Genomic DNA, 8,794 nt, shown 5'->3' with positions numbered 1-8,794 from the left:
TTGTAGATTCATTTGTGCTCTCTTTGGTTTTATTGGAGCCGTGGTCAATTTTCCAGTGGTCAGTTTCCCTAAAGGAAAATACCCCTCGTCTAGGCATCTTTCTAGTTTCTACTGGAAGACTTTGCCACGACATTTTGAAGACTTTCATTTGTTAAATTCTTGTAGCTAAATGCTTTCAAGGAAATTGGAAGTTGTAGATTCATTTGTGCTCTATTTAGTTTTATTGGAGCCGTGGTCAATTTTCCAGTGGTCAGTTTCCCTAAAGGAAAATACCCCTCGTCTAGGCATCTTTCTAGTTTCTACTGAGTATAATTTTTAGAGTCTACTGAAAGTTCATTGTAATTCACATCGGCATCCACAGCATTGTGGAACAGTAATGATAAGTTCCGATTTGTAACATTCAATCGATCTCAGTGATATTGAGCTAATAACTATAGTCTTATCTCTGCACCACAATTCATTATCTTGACCAATGACCATCAACTGCTAGAAAACCCTTTGAGTCCAATATAACTCTGATTGGTTGTAGATTCTCTCTTGTCCCACAGATCGAAAGAAACACTAGTCAACTCAAAATGTGACTTTGCACTGTGCTACAACAAATGACCGTAAGAAAAACCGAGGTTTTGAATTTTTCAAAGTATGGGAAATCTGACATCTCCACTAATTGTCTTTTCCTCCTTCCTTTTTAGCTAAATCCCCTTTAGGGACGTGCTATTAATTTCTGGGCAAAGTCACAACTTTGGATCTGTTTTTTTTTTCTTCTTCTTCTTCTTCCTTCCTTGATTACTTTCTAATTTTCTTTCTTATAATACCCCTATTAAATAGTTTGGTACTTTTTGCACATCCGCTAAAAAATATACCAATCACCTCTTTCCTTCCCTTACTTTCTATAGACTAGGCTGGACATTGTCAGTCCCTCCAGTAGAAAGAGGTAATTTTATGCAAACCGTCAAGCCCTCGGAGTCGAAGGGAAGTTATTATTGTGGTTTGCCTCTCAGTCTAAAATTACTTGTCGGTCATTTAGGTAAGTATCGGATGTTAGGGAATACAAAATATTTCTCATACCCATAAGTGAGTCCAAGCACTTACTGATAAAATAATACCCATGTTATGTCAAAAGACGTTATTACCGTTAATGAAGAAGCACTTATTTTAGGTTACTACAAGTCTACATTTGACAGAATTCCAAGTCCCATTGTTCTTTGACATTAGGAAGAATCCAGAGTCGAGACAGTCACTTTTCAAAATTCATGATATTGTCGGGCTTGAAATACATAATTGACCATTTTATGTCTCACCATAATAATAGTATTTATAATAATTTCCGGCTTAGGAATATCCCCTGTGTTTCAATTGTATTAAGTTAAACATTTTGGAAATGTACAAAATGAAATGACTGAAAATATTCGCTAGTCTCAACATATTACATAGGTACCCATTATTGAAGAACAAGTTTTTATTTCTCTCTGTTCATGAAACGTGTTTTAGGTATTATTTTTTGTAAAAAAAAAAAGTAAATAAAAAAGAAGCCCTGACCAAAAATACATCACGCTTATTATCGGAATTTCATTCAAAGAGAAGTACACATATTACATAGGTATTGGGTATCCATGTACCTACAATAGGTTTAGGTAGGTTATGTTTAATTCATTTTCCTTTACTGCATTGTTTCCCTAAATACAGGGTTAACAGGTTTACGCATTTCACTAAATGCCAATAGTGAGGATGATTCGTAAAAATTACCACCTTTAGTGAAACAGTTTGTTTTAAAAGAATTTAGGTAACGATCGAATTATGGAAACTCATTCCAATGAAACTTGATGTTTCAATGAAACAATGAAGAACCAAAAAAATTGATTGATTATTGGGTTCTTAGTTCTTACAGAATAATAATACAAAGCAGAGTATTACATTTATCTAGATCATTATGTCGACAAATAGGTATAAGCCCTCAGGAATCTTGGATTCCGATCAATCGATTAACCAAATTTATAAAATCAATGTCTAGCTACTGACATGAGATTGAAAGTAACTGAGTTTACATTACCTAATGGTATTATTATGTCAAATTTGACTTTGAATATATTAATTTTGATGTTAAAGGAACAGTGTATCAATTTATCAATGGTGCTTCTGTAGATGGCAGGTAGGATCATATCTCAAACGATCATAAAATAATAATGATGCTGTAAGTAGCTATTTAATGTAGATGGCGCTCCCTAAAATGTAGTTTTATGAGACCAGTATCCATATTTCAAAAACAAAGAGTACATGGAGTCAAAATTTCACAGCATTTTAATTAATTATTTTTTATTGACAAGTGAAACTTTTGGATAGTACCTACTTATTTAAACATTTGTGTCTACAGGGGCATTTCTTTCAAAAAAACTCTGGTATCATCCCTCACAGGTTACCATAGAACCCTGTATATTTGAAAACTACATTCAAAAGAAAAGGAAAGAGCAAGAGGAAATAAAATTCAAGAAATGCCTCTAAGAAAGTCTACAAAATACTCAGTTTCTTAGAACTCAGTAGGAGGTATACAATTTGGTAGGTAGTGAAAGGTGTCCGGTAGAATCGTTGTGAGCTATCAATATGGGCTATATACCTGTAATTTTATTAATGGAATGATTTTATTCTTTGAAGGTGTGAATAAATGAATTACTAAGACGGATTTTATGAATGAATGGATAGTGTGCGTAAAATATTTTACTACTTCATTCAGGACTAGGTTATACCTACAAGCTATTTACTTAATATTATCAAGATATACACTTACGTTTTCTAAAATTCACGTTTTCTGCAAAGTTGTAGGTATCAGGATTACTAGTTTGCTTCTAGGCTTATTATTCTTACGAAATATTATATTATTATTATTTTTGGTTCTTCTAAAAAGAAACATGCTAATTTATCTAGGTCTTCACGTAAACTCATTGTTATATAATTCACAGGCAAGTTGTGACAAAATCCTTGGGAAAACAACTTTTCCACGATTTCCTTTTTTGAGGGATCTACGCTTTCGAATTTCTCAAAAACTACCGATATTGTTGTCTTAAAGTCTAATAATGACATCAGAGGTGAGTAGGATTTCAACAGTAATCTTCCGCTGTGATACAGTTTACCCAGCTCCTGGGTTTAAAACCCAACTTTGTTTAAAATCCTAGTTCACATCGGCATCCACAGCATTGTGGAACAGTAATGATAAGTTCCGATTTGTAGCATTCAATCCATCTCGGTGATAATGAGCTAATAACTAGTCTTATCTCTGCACCACAATTCATTATCTTGACCAATGACCATCAACTGCTAGAAAACCCTTTGAGTCCAATATAACTCTGTTTGGTTGTAGATTCTCTCTTGTTCTACTGAGCCAAAGAAACACTAGTACAACAAACAATGTGACTTTGCACTGTACCGGAACGAAAAAGAAAAACCGAGGTTTTAAAATTATTTATCAAAGTATGGGAGATCTGACATCTCCACTAATTGTCTTTTCCTCCTTCCTTTTTAGCTAAATCCCCTTTAGGGATTAGCTATTAATTTCTGGGCAAAGTCACAACTTTGGATCTGGTTTTTTTCTTCTTTCTTCCTTCCTTGATTACTTTCTAATTTTCTTTCTTATAATACCCCCTATTATAGTTTGGTACTTTTTGCACATCCACTAAAAAATACCAATCACCTCTTTCCTTCCCTTACTTTCTATAGACTAGGCTAGACATTGTCAGTCCCTCCAGTAAAAAGAGGTAATTGTATGCAAACCGTCAAGCCCCCGGAGTCGAAAGGAAGTTATTATTGTGGTTTGCCTCTCAGTCTAAAATTACTTGTTTCTTTATTTTTCACTTTTATTACAGAACGCAGATACCACTGTATTGTGCTCGATAACCGATACCAATAGGTGCAGAGGTGTATATTTAATTTTCTTTCCGTGAGCTGCAATAAAAGAAATAGTGATTCCAAGAAAAAATAGAGTGTTGAATTACTGAAAAGTATGCACTTTACTGGTTTATTATTAGACATTAAAGAAGAGAATGTCTTACTTGCAAACCAACGTCTGGACTGGAGAGCTAAATTGCAAGGAAAATAATTTTCAACTTGAGATTTAGATTGAACTTAGCCTCAAATCAGGATGAAATCACAGCTTTCATTGTCTATTCTGAAACCATGATTACTCTCTCACACCTGAACATTGTTTCATTTAGAATTGCATTTCTCTCTGTAGGTATTTATTTCCACATCTAAATACCTACCTAGTTTAGATGTTTAGGATTGAGTGAGCTTTTTCCAAGACTGCCTTCTTCATCAGAAATAATAAGAGATATTAACATTATTGTTACTTATTCATCATTATATTTTTCTGGTTTTTATTTTTTAAACAAAGGAAGTGTTTAAATAACAAGAAATCGGTAGCAGTTTCAGGGGTGAACGCAGGAATTTCCCTTTCAAGTCTTTGGTCTAGTAAGGTTGAGTGCTTTTCTGAAACGAGCGGACACTTTTTTCAGCAGTCAATTTTGACTGTTGAAAAAAGAGAGTTTTCTCTTTAAATAAATATTTTATTCGCAAACCAACGTCTGGACTGGAGAGCTAAATTGCAAGGAAAATAATTTTCAACTTGAGTTTTAGATTGAACTTAGCCTCAAATCAGGATGAAATCACAGCTTTCATTGTCTATTCTGAAACCATGATTACTCTCTTAATCACACCTGAACATTGTTTCATTTAGAATTGCATTTCTTTCTGTAGGTATTTATTTCCACATCTAAATACCTACCTAGTTTAGATGTTTAGGATTGAGTGAGCTTTTTCCAAGACTGCCTTCTTCATCAGAAATAATAAGAGATATTAACATTATTGTTACTTATTCATCATTATATTTTTCTGGTTTTTATTTTTTAAACAAAGGAAGTGTTTAAATAACAAGAAATCGGTAGCAGTTTCAGGGGTGAACGCAGGAATTTCCCTTTCAAGTCTTTGGTCTAGTAAGGTTGAGTGCTTTTCTGAAACGAGCGGACACTTTTTTCAGCAGTCAATTTTGACTGTTGAAAAAAGAGAGTTTTCTCTTTAAATAAATATTTTATTTAGTTGAAAAAAAAAAAATCTATTCTTTTCTTTTTATCTATTCGGAAGTGCCCCTGGCACGTTGTGACTCCCCCAAGTCCGTTCTCATGAATTCGAGTGAGGGAGGGAAACAAATATCCAAGTGGTTTCCGAAGCTAGTTTTGATCCAATACTAATTGGATAGTGCTCGGTTCAATGATTTACCTGCACCAAGATGTGGATAAAATAAGGTGAAGGTAAAAGAGGTCCTAGGAACGAAATTCCTAGTCCGCTTTCGGAATACTTCCCCGAGCTATTTTTTCATAGACAGAAAATTGGATTTAAGAAATGTGGTTGGGAAAAATTGAGTTGTAAAGACCTAATGCTGTTTTCCTTATAATAGTAGGTAAATAAAAATAAGGTAGGTATGTAAAGTAATACTTTTCCTTGAGGCAAAACCAAAAAGTGTATCATGGTTAAACCAACACGGAAAACTGTCTCACATCGGAAAACGATCGGGAAAAGACCAGGCGAAATGGCCTAGCAAATTGAAAACTTCAATAGGTAGGTAGGTATACCAATATCAACTTCTTTACAGAATTATGTACGTACAGGTATACCTACCTGTTTTCCGATCTATACCTGGTTTTCTAATTGAAAAACATAGAATCTGATTTTAAATTTCAGGAAGTAAAAAAGGAAGTGACTCTTTTTTTGTGGAAACCCTTGGCAAGCATGATTTATTTTGAGGTATCATCATGTACAATATTATTATTCATATTATTACAACCACTCATGATTGGAGTTTTTGTTATTGTTTAGAGCCGCTTAGCACAATAGTTTGACTTCGAGGAATCCATATAAATTTTGAACCCATTTGAGGGCAAACGTTGCGCCATTTAACCCCTGAATAATTTGGATAACTGAACAAGGGTGGTTTAAAAGTTTCCGGAAATATCAGTACAAACCCCATGGAATCAAAACGGTAGATTTAAGTTTCAAGTTTGTAGTTAGCCATTTTATAATTTATTTAGTGTTGTAGGTACCTGCAGTAAACTGTTCTTTCAAATTCTTTCAATAATCATGTTTTACTTGCACTGAACGTATTGAACATCATTATATCATTAGAAATTTGGTCATTTAGGTAAGTATCGGATGTAGGGAATACAAAATATTTCTCATACCCATAAGTGAGTCCAAGCACTTACTGATAAAATAATACTCATGTTATGTCAAAAGACGTTATTACCGTTAATGAAGAAGCACTTATTTTAGGTTACTACAAGTCTACATTTGACAGAATTCCAAGTCACAAGTGTCAAAGTTATTTTTAGTACGTTGTTTGCCCGCTTGGATGTACCCTGTGGAAGGAGCTTCGTTTGTGGTGACTTCAAACTCTTGAAGAATTCCTTCAAATGAAAAGATAATGAAATCGAAATTAACCGAAACACCTGTTTGCATAGTTAGACTCGAGTTTCAATTCTGTATCTTGAAAAAAAAAAAGAAAAAAAAAAAGATGAGTGTTTCACCGTAGCATACCCACCCCGTAGTATGCCTCTTATCAGATGGGCGTGAAGAGACACAACACTTCCCATTTAGGTGCTGGGTCAAGACGAGAACACCAGAAAGTAACCCGTTGAAATATTTGCAATCGAATACACACTGTGTCGCCATTTAAACTTTCGTTTGCCAGAAACATGTCGATGTCGAGTTATTTCATATTCATGTTTTGGCTTTGGTTGTTTCAAAAAGGGACAAACAAGTAAGAACATGTACTTGTATTTTTCCCCGAAGTCAGGAGATTTTTTTTTTCTTTAAAGATTCCCCAGAACCCAGCAAAAGGCAAGAATAGATAGTGCTCTCCTCCCTAGGGGTTACACGTTTGGCCACTGTTTACTTTTTCAGGATACAGTCTGGGAATTCGAAGAAGAAGGCAGATAGGATAACATTGTGAAAGAGAAATTTAATGTATGCAGTATGCACGAACCTCTGTTTGTATTTGAGTATAAACGAAATTCAGGAAGGTACAAGGCGTTTCGTTATCTTTGTAGCATCCCCATTTTTTCTTTGAAAAGTATTCCTATTTCCGTGGTACAAGTTTGGAACCACATACCTAGACCTCGGCCTAATCTATAGATGTACGAGCCTCGTATACTACACCTGTACCTAGAGATTTGTTGACGTATGGAATGGAAATTGAAAATATACCTACCTTTTTGCAAGTACTAAATAACAGTACATTCATAATTTAGAAAAGCATGCAGCCTACATTTTCCTCATGTTCACTGACCCCAACTAATTTAAAATTTTATTTTGACCGTTCAGCACCCGTCGACTACACCTGTACCTAGAGATTTGTTGACGTATGGAATGGAAATTGAAAATATACCTACCTTTTTGCAAGTACTAAATAACAGTACATTCATAATTTTAGAAAAGCATGCAGCCTACATTTTCCTCATGTTCACTGACCCCAACTAATTTAAAATTTTATTTTGACCGTTCAGCACCCGTCGAACTGTATCACAAAAAAAAATAATAAAATAAAATAAATAAAGGCCAAAAAGCACGGATACCTCACATACCAGCTCGAGGAGCACGACATCCTAACTACATATTAGGCAAGTCACTCACTATTAGGTAGACCCTGGAAAAGTCCGCTTGTCAGATCTACCTTATATAGTGAGTGACTGGCCTTAGGTATAGCGGCTATAGCTTACGGGGAAAGATAAAGTCCATTGAAATTCCCACCCTATCTTCCCTTAGGATGACCGCATTATGGAACGCGCCCAGAAAAACATAAGCCAAAAGCTTCTGCTGTGATTTCCCCAAGGACTTTGTTTCGTCCCTCTCCTCTGCCCCCAACCACGTTTCCATTTTCATTGTTGTTTCTTTTCTTTTTTTTCCTACTTATTCTTCAAGTTGGTTTTTTGCCGCTCCGGGTACCTTTTCTTTTCCCATTATATCATGATACGTGTCTCTGTTACCTTTCCCCCTAATTTTTCGAGATATATCTCCGACATATTTGTTTTCCTTTTCCCTGAAGAGATATAGGCAGTCACGTGGGGAATTTATATCTCATTTTTCATCTTCTTATGAGGGTCCATTTCCTATTGTTTGTCTGATTTAATGTCTTTTTGTTTGTTTGGATTTCACTGTCCGCTTGTGGATCAGGTTATTGATATGTTTAGTCACGTGGGGAATTTATATCTCATTTTTCATCTTCTTATGAGTGTCCATTTCCTATTGGACATCATGTTTGTCTGATTTAATGTCTTTTTGTTTGTTTGGATTTCACTGTCCGCTTGTGGATCAGGTTATTGATATGTTTTTCGGTGATGGCTTGATGTATAAAATATTATAGATCCGGCAGAGTGCCGCTCTGCGGTATATTATGGTATGAGTTGAAACATGGACGAGTTCTATAGGCTAGGGAATTCAATAGGGCCCGGGTGATGAATGGTGTGGGGAGGACAGGAAAGGGACATTTCTGAGATGTATAAAATATTATAGATCCGGCAGAGTGCCGCTCTGCGGTATATTATGGTATGAGTTGAAACATGGACGAGTTCTATAGGCTAGCAGCACAGCAGAAGGAGGGGGTTGTGGTGGCGATAGAGTAGAATAGAAAATAGGAAAGAGTCCAAAGAAAGGGAGGGATGAAGAGGGATGTGGAAGAGTAGACTCAGAAGGATTGCTCTTAGAATCACTGGGGTTTCAAGTGGCTACTGAAGGCTTTGAGACACCCACACTTTCA

Source organism: Diaphorina citri, unplaced genomic scaffold (assembly GCF_000475195.1).
Source record: "Diaphorina citri unplaced genomic scaffold, Diaci psyllid genome assembly version 1.1 scaffold980, whole genome shotgun sequence".
Taxonomy (NCBI): Eukaryota; Metazoa; Arthropoda; class Insecta; order Hemiptera; family Psyllidae; genus Diaphorina; species Diaphorina citri.
Note: the sequence above shows the minus strand (reverse complement) of the source record.